Source organism: Triticum aestivum, chromosome 6B (genome assembly GCF_018294505.1).
Source record: "Triticum aestivum cultivar Chinese Spring chromosome 6B, IWGSC CS RefSeq v2.1, whole genome shotgun sequence".
Taxonomy (NCBI): domain Eukaryota; kingdom Viridiplantae; phylum Streptophyta; class Magnoliopsida; order Poales; family Poaceae; genus Triticum; species Triticum aestivum.
The window spans coordinates 698,009,439-698,023,136 of NC_057810.1; the positions used below are offsets into that span (position 1 = coordinate 698,009,439).

General features: G+C 48.2%; 1 pseudogene; it reads right to left on the minus strand.

Annotated features, from left to right (window-relative positions):
- Positions 1 to 4,821: 4,821 nt before the first annotated feature.
- LOC123134948 (protein CUP-SHAPED COTYLEDON 2-like) lies at positions 4,822 to 7,850 on the minus strand (annotated as a pseudogene).
- Positions 7,851 to 13,698: the final 5,848 nt, after the last annotated feature.

The window sequence follows — 13,698 nt, forward strand, 5'->3', positions numbered from 1 at the left end:
GCGCTCCGGCCCGCAGCGTCGCCTCCAGGCCCGGCCGCAGCTCCGGCCCACCGCCTCCCCCGTGCTCGCCTCCGGCCCCTCCGCCTTCCCCGCTCGCCTCCGCCGGCCCGAGCTCACCGCCGCCCCTCCCTCGGTGGTCGCAGGGCGAGGAGGAGCTCGCCTCCGGCCCCGCCGCCTCCCCCGCTTGTCTCCGGGCGCGCCGGCCACGGGCGGCCCCGGCCACGACGAGCCACGCACGGGCGGCACCGGCCCCTCGCACGGGCACGACTGGCGACGGCCGGGCTCCACGGGCGCGCCGACAAGCGGCGGCTAGGGCGGGAGGCCGGGAGGTCGGGCGTGGCGTGCCGCCCCCCCTCCTCCTCCTCTTCCTCTCCGTCCTCGGCGGCGGCGGCCAGGCTCGCCGCGGGCAGCCTCCTCCGCTCCCCCGTCAGCGCTGCCGACGGGTTGGGGTCGAGCTCCGGCCGCTCGCCGCGGGAAGCCTCCTCCGCTCCAGCCCAGGAGCATGCCCCTGTCGCCGCTCGCTGAGTCCGGCATGGCCGGCGTGGCGGAGCATGGCCGGCGAGTTCGCGCCTTCGCGGCCGGGCGGAGCATGGCCGGGCGAGCTCGCGGCCGGGCGAAGCGTGGCCGGGCGAGCTCGCGGCCGGGCGGAGCGTGGCCGGGGCCAAGCTCGTGGCCGGGCGGAGCACCTGCCTCCCCGCTCGCTGCCTACTCGTCGTCGTGCCATCGTGCAGACGAGGTCGAAGAGCACCACACGGTGGTGCAGCCGCGGATCCAGGGCGGTTCGAGCACACCACGCGTGCTCTCCGGCCAGAAGGAGTCGTGGACACCACGCGTTCTCCGCAGGGCCTCGCCGTGGCCATGCGCAAGAAGGAGTCGCACGAGGGCGCTCGAGTTCGAGCCCCGCCCACTTCTGCTGTCCGCGGTCGCCGTGGACGCGCCGGAGCTGGACCTTGACCAGAGCACGGTGGACTTGGGCGCCCTCGTGAAGGAGTCCACGGAGAAGTTTATTGGTCACCGGCCCGGCCGCTTCGGGGCCTCCTCTGCTCCGGGGCCTCCTCGACATCGTCACTGGCCCGGCCGCTTCCTCGCTGCGCGCCACGCGTCCTCCTCGTCGAGGTGCAGAGATGCTTGGGGGTGGAGACGACTGGGAGAGATCTGAGCCCCGGGGTAAAATTCTCGCCGGCAGCCCCCCAGGAGGCGAGAAAAATGCCTCCTGGGGAGGCCAACGGCTGGAGATGCCCTGAGAGCAGAGGACAACAGGGGTCACTGCTTTCTGAATTAATATATTTATCTATATCTACCTATTTATCTCTCCCTTGGTTTGGAGTCCCATGGTGTGTCGAGGACTATAAAGGCCGTCAAGAGCCCGCATGTAAGAATGTGTCGTCGCTGGTCGAGAGTTTTGTGTCCAACTAGCAAACAAGCCCGTGCTTGCAACAGGAAAAATTATATCACACTTCCCTAACAGAATAATCATGACTGAAGACCTCAATGGGTCCACGTGCATCCCATCTATGTTACCGCTTACCCTCCTTCCCACCCTTGTCGACTGCGGCCTCAGTGCTCACAATCACAACTCGCTTGAATGTGGTCAATTCTAAGGTGTCTCCCTTTCTCTCCGCATAAGATGAGAAATCTACTTTTTTCTCACCTGGAGGTTTTACCGAGTCATGCATGCGTGGTTATAGATGGTTTCTTTCTTCTCCAAACTAATTTTGCTGAGGTGTTGATTTCTCCTCCGATCTACACGGTACAAAAGAAAGATGGATCATGCGCTATTTATTAATATTGTCCCCTAAATAGCATTAAAAAAATGTTTAACCGGTAAAATAACACCATATTAAGATTCTACACATTTTTCTAATCAATTTGCATATATAAAATGTCAAAATTGGACTTAGGGTTTAGAAGATATAAATATTTTAAAGAAGCATTTGAATCATATTTTTTTTGAAATATTTAAGATGTAAAATAACATCATGTTTAGATTATAGATAATTTTCTAATCAATTTTCATATATGACATGTCAAAATTAGAGTTACGGTTTAAAATATATGGATATTAGAAAAAAAAACATTTGAACCTGTCCAAAAAATAATAATAGATGGATGGCGGGTTGATTAACTAAAAGAACAGGTGTTTCGAAAAAAAATCATTTGTTCACTTAAATTTAGGATCTCGGGTTGATTAACTCGAAAACCAGAGGGTTTTCTGAAAACAAAAACGAACCATTTTTCCACTTAAAATAGGACTCATGGTTGAATTCTTAGAAACAGAGTGACTTTTTTGCAAAATTAACAACGACGTACGACCGAAAGCGATAGACACTTTATTGTTAGGTAGAGATTATACAAACCCAACGACCCCACACGGAAACAAGCCAACTACAACAGTTAGATGTACTCCCAGACTTCTTAAAGGCTTAAGTAACCGGTAATATGGCACATCATATGATGTAATGAAATCCTGGTAGTTCCAACGCAATACCTTCTAAGAAGCCTACGTAGTAAGAATGTCGGCGTACTCCATGGCGCCAGTCTCCAAACGTAGGATAAAACGAGTTCTAGAGGTGTCATAGATACACTAGAAAACTTATACATAAGTTGGTGACTCTCAAGTCATTGAAAAGCACCACAAAATATCATATTATTCGACTCATTCAAGCAAGGAAGCCCATTATTTCAAAAACAACTACAACTTATCGATGGATGCGTATTTGGGAATGCCTATCTTTAATCGGGCATTGCGAATTGTGAATCTCGAGCTGGTCATTTATAATGGCTGGTAGGGTTGAACAATGGCAAGAAAAGATATTGCACTCAGGAGCGAGGATGGTTCTCATTAATGATTGGCTCACCAATGTTTGTATGTACGTGATGGGATTCTATCTTCTCCAAGATGGAGCGCATGAAATACTGGATAAGGTGCGGTCTTGCTTATTTTGGGAGAAGGAAAGGGGTAAAAAAAACATATGGTCCACTAGCCTGCTATCTGCTCATCAAAAAGGTCGGTGGTCTCGGAATTATCAATACCAAGATCCTGAACAGGTACTTGATCGCCAAGTGGGCATAGCAAATCCTACTTGGCCATGGGTTATGGCTAAAAAATCGAGAACAAATATTTACCTAGAGAAAGGGTGGAGATGAACTCTAGAATAAATAAATCGTTGTTTGCGAAGGCTATAGAGAAGGTGCAACACCTTCTCAGGTGCAACACCTTCTCAGGCTTGGCACAGAAATTGAGGTGCATAATGGGCAATTAGCCTAGTTTTGGTAGGATGTCTGGAAGAGACCCTATGTGTGCTCCATCCTCGATTATTTGCGATAGCCAGCCATCTAGCTGCCAGAGTGGAAGATATGTGGGTTGGGAATCGATGGGCACCACGCTCCTTTGGACCAAATGTGGTTGTCGATTTGAAGTAGCTAGGAATAACTTCGCTGAGATAGGGTTGTCCTCTGGTAGGGATACGGTATCATGGAAACTCGAGCCTTGCAGGGTTTTATTCACAGGATCCTTATACAAAGAAATCTTCAAAGCGGCCCCTCGAGTGGAAATAATGGGAATTTGGAAGGTAGTTCTGGCTAAAATCATAGTCTTTTGTGGCAAATGAACATGAAGAAAATTCCTGGTGGGTACCAAGTGTCTGATATGGAGAGATGCTCGAACCGCGACCACATCCTCTGCTGGTGTATCATAGCAAGATTTTTGAAGAGTGATATCTATGAGGCAATGGGGTGCGCATGGATCCCGGCCTGGTTTGCAGATTTCATCAACTTCTTCAGGAACGAGTGGCAAGGATAGGAGGCTTGCTTGCGTTGGCTTTGCGACACTTGCCTGGTCGTGATGGACATCGTGTAATGCAGCTCTTCTGGAGGGGTGTATGTTTAAACACCCGATGGATCTCATTGGTAAAAGGTAGCTTTATTGAAGTTCTCGAAGCCTAAGGGGAGACCGCAGGACCGACTACACATTGACCTCTTCAGCGACAAATTCTGAAGAAGGTTTTGGGAGCTTCATGCCACATCGCAACAGGACAACAAAAGCTAGGGGAGCTTCCTGTCCGGTGCAAGGGTGTGCTACTGGGCGGCTCGTGGGCATCGTTTTGTCTTTGATTCGCTAATTTTGGTCTCTTCCATTGCTTGTTTTGGTCTCTTCCGACCATGCATCGAACCTTTTCTTAGTTTCCTTTCGAGACTTCATTGCGGCATGCTAGTTGTAAACTTCAAGGACCTCAGTTTATGGTGGGGCATTCACCTTCTTGCTGGAAAAAAATATCAATGGATGCATGGCCTATGTGATGATGCCACTTCATTGAGATTGCTGAGAAGCCTTGCAGACATCGTATGTCATCTTGGCTGAAGAAATCTATCGGGGCTAGATGGGATAGATGCCTCTCTCGAATCTTGAAGAAGAATTTTCTATGTTACTTGATCGTTAGTAGAATACAATTTGAGAATCCTGATTAGTCCCTCTGTTCCCCAATAATTGAAGTTCTGGGCTTCTGCAAAATCAAACATGTTTATCTTTGACCAGTTCTATAGAAAATGTGCCAACATCTACAAAATCAAATACATGTAGTATGGAAAAATATTTCATAAAGAAGCTCATGAGACTAATTTAGTGTTTCAGATGTTAACATATTTTTCTAAAGACATGGTCAAACTTAAACAAGTTCTACTTTGGACAAGCCCAAAACATCAATTATTTTGGAACGTGGGTATAGTAATTAAGCTTTTAAGAGGAAATAAGTTGTTGGCACCTGAAATATACTGATCATTTTTTTAGATGCCTTTTATTACTCCCTCTTATATTGTGGGACAGAGGGATAATTATTTTTGCGAGAAAGATGGTGAAGTTTATTAGATGGGCATCAACAGTGGCGCTTCGTACACGTAACGAATGTCCATTCCTGTCCCGTTGGGTAAGCGTCTTATCATAGCTGGTGTACCGGTGAGTGGTCAGCTTGTCTAGCTTCCCGGTCCTATGATCTGTTGCACCCGAGTCAACGTACCGGTTCGTGTCAACTAACGTATAACGGCATGCAGCACCCACCGATCTTACATCATATATACACATCTACATCAAGCTGTTGTAGTTGTAGTGCTCCTCCAGCCCTAGGTCCATCAGCGCCCCATCACACTGATCATCGGCGCCGTCTCTCAAACCTGCCGCTGCACTGCCGCCGCCCTGGAGTTGCTGGCTCAAGTCAATGATACTTTCGTAGCCCAGCAGCTGCGGCATGCGGGCGAAAGCGTCCACATTGCTGAGCGAGACGTCTGCTGCGTCGTCGGGGAGCTCATGATCACAGGACATGATCTGGTAATGGTGGCTGCCGGCGCCAGGGGAAGGGAACGGCGCTGGATCGCCGCAGAATGAGGGACTTTCGTAGTTGGATACGCTCACGGCAGCAGACCCGTGAGCCATGCCACCGCCGCCGAGCTCCTGCTCGCCGTCCATGGCGTACTCAATGTCGGCTTTCTTCTTGTGGAAAACTCTGCACAGCACCCAGTCCTCCTGAACAAACAAAATTCAAATGCAAACATGCATATTAGCACCGCATATCAATTTAATACTCAGATACCATCAGATGTACTTCCTACATCCCAAAATAAGTGACTCAACTTTATACTAACCTTGTACTAAAGTAGTACAAAGTTGAGTCACTTATTTTGAGACTGAGGGAGTATATTGCAAGAGCTTGGCAATTGAACCCACCTTGGGTGGGGAGTGAGGGTTCTCGATAACTCGTGCATGACCCAGCAGGTCTTGGTGCCGTTGGGGGCGCGACCGCGGTGAAAGACGAGGGTCTTGCGCATGCCGACAATGGCGGCGTGACCAGAGACGGATGAGGACGACCTCGGGCTGTGGATGACGCGGTCCTTTCCAGTAGCCTTCCAGTAGCCGGACCTGGTGGCGCGGTTCGTGCGCAGCCCCGTCGCGTACTTGCGGTCACGGAAGCTGAAGAAATACCACTCGTTCGTGCTCAGCTTCGCCACGTCTGCATACCACCACCATGGATGGAGCCATACGCAAAATTAGCAACAGAATGGCCTCGGTGGATGACCAAGTGTATACGCAAACGTGATAGAGATCATATCAGGTTGTACAATTGCGCATAGAAAGAGAGGCTGAGAGGCAAAAGAAAGTATATATATGCATCTGTCCTTCCTTCATTTAGTAAAAAAAATTTATTGAAACGAAGTTTAAAAAACAGGAGGAATTTTAAGTTTCTTTGTTGAAGTAGGCAAATACTCCAAGGAGGGAGGGGGTGGAATAATGCTGATACGAAATGCCACATGCAAGCCAGTTCCTTAACTAATCCAAACAAAATATGTAAATAATGCTGCCCACTTGACAGATTAATTATAGGAAGTTCAAGCTTGCGGTGGTAACCCACTCAAAATTCTAAGAGGAAACTTGTGCTAGAAACAACACAACACTTGCAGGAATTGCGTATATGCATGTATATAGTGCAGAGTAGTAGTACTAGTAACTCCGTCGGATTTTATTGTACCTCCTCTTATTTTGGATTAAAGTTTAACAATTGATTTAATAAGTAAAATATAAACCACGTGTCACAAAAAACTAACATTATTGAAAACCTCGTTCCAATACAAATCTAACAATAAAAATTTTCGTAGCATATACTTGTATTTTGTTAATCAAATAGATGGCCAAAATTTTATTCAAAATATAAGAGAGCCTAATAAACCCAGACGGAGTGAGCACTAATTTGGTGCACTAATCAATAATAACAACGACAAGTCCGAATTAGAGCCAACAAAACACGGTTGCGTGCTTAGTTAATCATTCCATGGAATGAAGTTAAATTAATTAAGAGAGATATGTAGCTTGAGAGAGGGACTAACAACGTACTGGATCGAGATCGATCGAGTAGCTAGTAGTAAAGATTAGTGGAGAGGGACTGGAGATGGGTCGAGTACTCCGTAGTAAACTAACTAACTGGTAAAAAAAATCTAGGGGATAACTAACTGTGGTAATTGAGTAGTAAGAAAAGGTGAATGGAACAGAGGAGAGGAGCCTTTTGATCTAAAAATAATAGCAGTAAGAAACTGACCTGGCAGCTCCCATGGCTCGTGGACGTGCAGATCGACCTCGACCATGGTCCCGGTGGCTCCTCCGGTGAAGCACTGGTTGGCCACCTTGCCGTGCAGGTAGTGGCACACCAGCTCCTCGTCGCTCGGGTAGAAGCGGAACCCCGGCGGCAGCATCATCTCGATGTCCCGCAGCCCCATGGAAATATTTATCTCTATATCTATGCACTATCTTCTCTCTGAACCCTCTTCTTCCTGCTCAACTCTCTCTACAATCTGTATTTTGAATCGCGGTGTGTATGTATAGATATGGATGAGAGATCTATGGATGGCGCTTCCAGAACGGCACCAATTGAGCTAGCAAGATAGTGGAGAAGGAGAGAAAGTATCTAGGTAGCAGAGATTAAGCAGGGCATATATCTATGTTGCTATAGCTTGAGTTTGTATGAATGAGGTTTGGATAGGGAGGTTGGCAGGAAGGAAATATATAGCTTGGCGATGCCGGAGCCCGGACCGGAAGGAATAATTGTATGTAGCCAGGAGGAAGAAGCGTAGGGGAGCAAGCAACAAGGCCGGGGTTATACTTGTACTACTCCTACAAAGGCCTGTCTACCCTCTAGCTCGACCGGCCCGGTGGTCTCCATCAACCTCCCTGCGTCTGCCGTGTGCGCGTCGGCCGGCGCGAGAAGCTGATGCGGCCGGACGGATCACAGCCAGCAATGGAGCAAGTACTTTGTACTCTATTAACTTCCAGGCGCAGGGGCTGGGGAAATTAAACGGAGACGGAGGAGGTGGGGAGAGGACATGCTCGTGCGCCGGTGTCGCGATCAATCGGCACGACGATGCTTGCGCAGCATGAACTCGATCGATGTACCTAGGTCGCTGGAGGGAGGTAGGGAGAAGAGGGGGAGTAGGTGATGTGCGCAGCAACATATGTGGCACTGTCGACATGGCCACATTTAGCATCAGCCAGGGCCCAGGGCTAATTATTAGTCCATCATCACACTCCACATATAGTCCAGCATCATCGTTACATCATCACCATCATCATCTCTCTCTCTCTCTCCAAGATATCTTCTCTCGTTTTTTGTGTAAGTACGTGTCTGGCTTGTTAGTTTTGCTTGCAAGTAAGTTTATATGATCGTACAAAGGATTAACAGGGCGTCGATTAATTAGCATGGTGCTTGCTGCTTAATCAAGCAACCAACGGAGGCATGCATAGCTGGGGATTTAATTATGGACGGTGTGATTAACTTAAAGCAAGGAACGTACGTGTATCTTCATATACTATTTTTATTATGTTTAATATCTCTTAAAAACAAAACGTAAGATTAGTTTGTTCTTAACATGATAATATCTATCATGTGTCCCGTTTTCAAAAAGCAAAATCTATCAAGTGTCCCACTTTACAGTACATACTGTTGTTCCTTTCTTCTCCGATAATTAAAGGTGGTGGCGTACGTGCATGCCCGTGCTAAGGAACTGCGACGTCAGCAATGGTTTCATCGTTTCAGCTCAGCACCTAATCGACCCTAACCTTTTGCTCACTGCAATGAAGCAGATAACGATGTGACGACGGCAGAAACGATCGATACGATGCCTGATCAATATGTATTTGTTTGAATGCGTACATGCTAGCTCGCGACGCACCACCAGATTCTCTCCAGGAGAGAGAAATATGGAATGGCAACTGTCCTTGTACGTACGTTGATTAGGGCACATCCAGCTACCCTATTCAGGCACGGTATGTACGATCCACGCGATGGAATAAAAGGTGGCACGTGCGTACATATCGTAACGTGCGTGTACCGGCCGTCAGTGATCAGTGCATGTCATGGTATACGGTTGTTGGAGCATACGCGTCATATACACCCTGCAGCCAGTCCGTCCAGTCCCATGTGTGTACTGTACGAGTCCTTTTTCCACTAGGAATCAATTATCATGGGGCATGTTGTCCACCTGAACGAATCGATTATTTCTTTAACGGATTTCTTACGGAACGAACGTTCTGTGTAATTCTTTGCAGCGCGACACAATCCTTGCCGTCGGATTTGCTCGCTGCTGCGTGTACACATGGCTGTGTTTGATGATTCCATGATCAAACGGAACCACGTGGCGACACCCGACTTTAAATTAATAAGACCCAAGCAGCAAATAAACATGCTTACAAAAAACAACTTGCGGGTAAGGCAAGACACGCAATTAGAAGAAGGGCAGCTTGAAACGCCAATGGTATCGTCCACCGTCGGGATTAGCACCAAAAAAAGACACAAGGGGGGGGGGGGGGGGGGGGGGGAGCACCATTACATTAGGAACATGTCCTCATTCACCGTCTGGCCAAACAACACCATCCATCTATGTAGCCAAACAGGGCTTTGCTTTGTCGCCCTGATTTGAAGGGGCACCACTGCCGACGCTCGGAGTGGTTCACCCTAGAACCCAAATAAGCTATTAGCAACCAAGCTGCCATGGGTGGACTTCAGGAATGCCCATCACATAAGTTGAGCTTGTTACGAAAACCACTATCACTATCATTTCAAATCACACAAAAGATGTAAGTTGCAAGACTCGGTTGCAAACGAAAATGATGTCGTCTGGAGAGAATGGGTATAACATACAAAAATTCCAACCCTCCATGGAAGGAGACGAAGACCGCATCATCGTTGATGTGGGTTTTTGCTGCACCATTCATCTCAACCAACACCTAGATCCGATGAGACTGAAGGCTTCTATGATTTGGAGCCAACTGAGATAGGTGAGCACCACTACGTCACGTCTATTCTTCAGCTTTGACACTATACTTGTGGGGCAAGCCAATACGCCACAACCCCACTATCAGCGACACCATCTCCACCCGAGGCTGATGTCCACGACTTGCATCCATACCCTCCACGCAAGACGGACCATCGAGAGCCTCAGCGCCCCTTCATCGGTGCCAAGCGGGCTTGCTTTCGACCACCCTTTGACGGTTATGAGGGGATAGAGGGGAAGGTGTGGTGGATCGGTGGTGCCGGGCTAGGAGTTCGCCCTAGAGTTTTCACCAAGGAGGCGCTGCCGCGGGGTCAAGTCCTACTAGAGACCTTCTCGAGCAAGACACTTGGACGCATGGGTTATAAACCTTGCAGTGTAAAACATTAGGAGGCTTGCAATTCGCTAGGCCCGGCAGCCGCAATTTATGAAGAATGTTCTTTTCTTGCTAGAAATTTTATTTCTATTATGTTTTCCCACTGCCCTAGGGAGGCCAATGCGGCGGCAGATTTATTGGCTAGAAACTCGGAGGTCTCTCATACAATTGTTTGGAAATCGGAGCCTCTGGGGTTTCTAGTAGATGTATTAACAAACGATGTATCACTTTTTGCGCATGAAATATAAACTGCCATGACGGCTTTCCCTAAAAAAAAAACAAGCAACATGTAGCTGGGAATGACATGCACACCTGATAGCTATTATTCGGTCGGGAATTAGTTAACTGATTAATAGACAAAATTGTACGGACGATTAAGTTAAGATGCATGCCTATATGATCACTACACATGCATATGTAGTATGTGCCTGCAAGTTGCATGTACTCACCCACGGATGCACGAATGCAAGATTTAGTACATGCACCTAACAATGGCACTAATTGAGTAGCGCACGAGGGTGTGTCGTGATGATGGATGGGATGCAAGTTGTACATACTTGCACCGTACATTGGGGTGTCTGCTTGATCAAGACTGAGCAACATGCATGCAATTTCTCCTAAAAAAAAGCATGCATGTAATTTCATGGCGCGCAGCTATAGCATAACTTGGGCAGACGGACGGGTGACGTGACACACTACACCCTTTATACTACCGTGCACATGCAGGCAATTTCCTTTTGCAATGTAAGGCAAATTAATGGACTTAAACCGAAATCAAGGTGATGTGACCGATCTGAAATCATAAAAGAAACGTGGGAGTTAATCATGGGGTATAATTATTGTTTGGTCGCATTGATCGATCTGTTGATAGGCGACACAAGTGTTTGTTTTTTGCTGATGATGCGTCCGTGTGTGCTGCGCGAGATAGCCCGTGTAATGTAATGTAAGTTGTTCCATCCCAATCACACAGACGAAGACAGCAGGGACGCCGACGCATCTTTGTGCGAGATTGATCTTCCGCGAGGAAGCCAGCGAGCGCAAGCTATGGCCGGCTACTTATCGTACGGCATCGGAGCTGTCTCGTCATGGATCCGTCTAATCATGCGATTAGATTTTTGATTAATCATATAGAGATTAACAGTCCATAGGGGTCGACATAAACGATAAAGAAAGCACGTAACTTTTTCGCGCCTCTCTTTTGGTGTCTGGACTAAAGTTTCGGAAAAGACATAGCTAAAAGCCTAAAAGTAAAAGAAGGTGACCATCAACCGGTTTTAAGAGATGTGAACTCTACTGCTTCTTCGGACAAGTTTTGGTGGGTTCAAGCTGAAGATGCAAACTGAGATTAATTAGCTGGCTAGCCAAGAAACAATAAAAATTATTAGTACTGTAGTTTTCCATGCTGGCCAGGGGTTCTCCGGCATCTGACCAATGAACAGTCTCCACCACGTAGCCACGCTGCGCTGCACGTCAATCAATTTGCTGTTGATTTCGCACATTGCTTTATGATTTTTTTTGGAAGCATGCATGCAACCAAAATGTAGCGTGGTGTTGTATCTAGACTTCCCTGTGTTATCCTTGGGTAGCGTAGTTTTCTGCGTGATCCGGCTATCTCGGGAACTGCTTTGTAAGAGGGCTGCCTCTCCACCTTGTATCGTTTGTCCGCGTATTTTATTCGGTTGCTGCTCTTGCGCAGGGAAAATGTGAGGCGGCGTGTACAAAAAGCATAATTGTATGGCGCTCCTCTGAACACTGTACACGCACTCCATGATCCAACCAAAGTTGGTAGAGTTCTTGCCATGCATGCATGTATCTTGTATGGGCGCCAGAAACAAACAAACACTACATGCCCATCAAGTAGACGTCTATATATCGGTTAGGATAACGGTTTGATTTCCTGTGGAGCATGGATGTAAACCATAATTCAGATGTTGTTAGTCTGTATGGTTCCAAAACAACAACAGCTTATAACTTACTTGTGCATTTAGCTTTTCTCCAAGAGCGACTTTACAGAGAAGATAGTCTCAATCAGTTCTAACTTTCACCTGTAGTATACAGGCATATACGAGGATCATGAATGATATTTAATAGCTGTTATCATTTTTTGGTGTAATTGATTTGCAATCTTCTGCCAACATATTGAAATGAAACACAACCCATGGTTTAAATTCTACTACATTTTAGAACGGAGAGGGTATGTCACAGATGAAGCCTATGTCCGAAAACAAACATATACCTACTATACCTACTAATGAACAATCAGGCTGCGAGTATATACGATGATCGAATCCAATAATGTTGCACTAGTGTGGAATCAAATCAAGACGGCTGCAGTGCGGCATGGATCGATGTGACCTATATGCGCTTCTGCCTACCTAGTGAAATCCCTGCAAATACAATGCTGAATCAGCTGTTACGGAACAAATCATCGCAACTATTTGCTCCCTGGGCTGTTTTGGTTGCGCGTGTCGAGTGGGCTGTGTCCCCCTGACAAAAATGGCCTGTGCACGGAACAGCACCAGCACGAGCAGCTTGTTGGGGGACTTGTCGTCGTGTCACTTTTTTTTTTGTTGGGGACTTGTCGTGTCGTCGTGTCGCTCTCAACGCAGCCTAGTTACTGGTGATTGGGCAAAGAAGCACTCCGCGCTTGTTAATGTATTTCTGGCGGACCGGGACACTCCGCGCTTGCCGATGAACGTCGAGGAGGACCGGGATGCTTTTTTCTGGCGCCTTGAGCCCTCTAGCCGTTTCTCCACGAAGTCCCTGTACCCCGCCATTGCGCCCTCGGCGGCCCCGGAACTCTTTAGCCTGATCTGGGACATCCGCCTACCCGCTGAAGATCAGGATTTTTCTGTGGCAATGGATCCGTGGACGCCTTCCTTCTGGGGTGGAAGTCCTCAAGCGTAATGGCCCGGGCGACGGGCTTTGCCCCATCTGTGGCACGGGACAGGATGCTAACCACATCTTTTTTTCGTGCTACACTGCCCAGTTCCTATGGGCCTGCTTCCGCGAAACGGTTGGCGAACAGTGATGCAATACCAACTTCCCCGACTTGCTTGTCGAGCTCAACGCTTTCCCTACTCGCTACCGCCATATTAGATGGTTGTGCGTTGGGGTTCTAGCCTGGATGCTTTGGAACATTCGCGATAAGCTTGTTATTCAGAAGGTGCCTCTCCGACGTGCGACTGATGCAATCTTCAAAATGTGTGGCTACTTGCAGCTTTGGCGGCCGCTTAGCCGCCACCAGGACCGGGACGTCATCACCACCCTCCTCTCTGACCTCCGCTCGACGGCGCTCCGCGTGGCTCCCCCGCTGCCCCCCCCCCCCCCCCCCCCCCCAGCCTGATTAGATCACCTGGCGGCTCTGTGGCGTGTGTGTTTTGTGTTTAGGGCTTGTTGTGCTGTGCCCTCAGCATTGACCCTTCCGACTGCTTTGTGTTCTTGTGGACTTCCGTGTGTGCGTGAGTGTGTACTGTGTTGGACCTTGTTGGATGCTTGTTTTGGGCGGTTGGCTTTAT